Below are 1,221 nucleotides of genomic sequence, written 5' to 3' on the forward strand. Positions count from 1 at the left end.
CCATGGTTACATAGCTCTGTGTCAATTTTCAGTCTTTGTGATGGTATTAATGCAAGTCTAAGGAAGGAAACACACCTCGTCTGTGTCGATAAAAATCCTAATGTCCAAAAATAACAAATTTAATGCTACAGAGAATATCAGAAATAACCATAAAATACCATTACAAAGAGTAAAGACTGACACAAGAAGAGCTATGGACCCACAGCTGAGTCCATGCAAACCTATCATTCAGTTCCGAAATGACAAAAATGCTTGATTTCAAGATATGTTAACATAAAAATATCTTAAATTATCTTAAATTACATGATGATGTATATATAAAGTTTGATAATCAGTTTAGTTTTTGCCAGGAGTAATCAATTTGTCAGCTGTAACTGTGATCACCAGCCATACTACATAAATTGTTTATTAAAATATTTAAATGCATTTGTTTGTAACTATTTTCCTGAGTTGTCTTTAAATGCGACAGTGCTGAATGCATATCATAATGCCAATATCTCACACCTGTGAAGAAAACAAACACAATATTAGTAAATCCATCTATTGTCAAACAAACATGTTGTCAGTAAATTTGGTTATACATAGAAATATATGTCCATCTATGGATGTATTCATCAAGAAGCCCTCTACTCTTGTAGCAGACATCAGGATGCCAAACCCAGTTCTTACATTCATTCATCACAATCACCACGATGCATCTAAAATTACCCTGTAGACTTTGTACAATTTCATGGCATGTGACTTCATCTAACCAATCAGTGTCATGCTCAATATGCAAGCTTTCCACATGTCCATACTTGGTGTAAAGACACACAGACAGATTATCAAATTCTCTGCTGATAGAAAATTTGGGAGTACTTCCATAAATCCATTTCCACTTCTGAAAAACATATATAATACAATTCCTGATTGTTGCAATCAAACATAGAAGTGCTTTATTCAAAAATCTAGTTTAACCTAACACATCATTCAATTGATGAGGTAACATATTACATAAACAAATATGGTCATTTATTCATTCAGGATTACTGTCAAAGGGACAGGATCCAAAACTTAACGACCAGTTTTGAAGTTTCTCCAGAAATGTCAACAAGTGGCTCAGTCCTGGGGAGGTTTGTCAACAACTGACTCAGTTCTGGGGAGGTCTGTCAACAACTAGCTCAGTCCTGGGGAGGTCTGTCCACAACTGGCTCAGTCCTGGGGAGGTTAGTCAACAACTGG

At 35.4% G+C, this 1,221-nt stretch overlaps 1 long non-coding RNA gene across 1 annotated transcript; it reads right to left on the reverse strand.

Moving 5' to 3' along the window:
• Positions 1 to 256: 256 nt before the first annotated feature.
• On the reverse strand, positions 257 to 769 carry LOC144345481 (uncharacterized). Its single transcript, XR_013419383.1, has 2 exons — positions 709 to 769; positions 257 to 504 (listed from the first exon to the last, which is right to left on the reverse strand). It is a non-coding gene; the product is annotated as an uncharacterized LOC144345481 (long non-coding RNA).
• Between the last annotated feature and the right edge of the window lie 452 nt (positions 770 to 1,221).

This window comes from Saccoglossus kowalevskii, unplaced genomic scaffold, assembly GCF_978046115.1.
Source record: "Saccoglossus kowalevskii unplaced genomic scaffold, keSacKowa6.1 SCAFFOLD_548, whole genome shotgun sequence".
NCBI classification, from domain to species: Eukaryota; Metazoa; Hemichordata; class Enteropneusta; family Harrimaniidae; genus Saccoglossus; species Saccoglossus kowalevskii.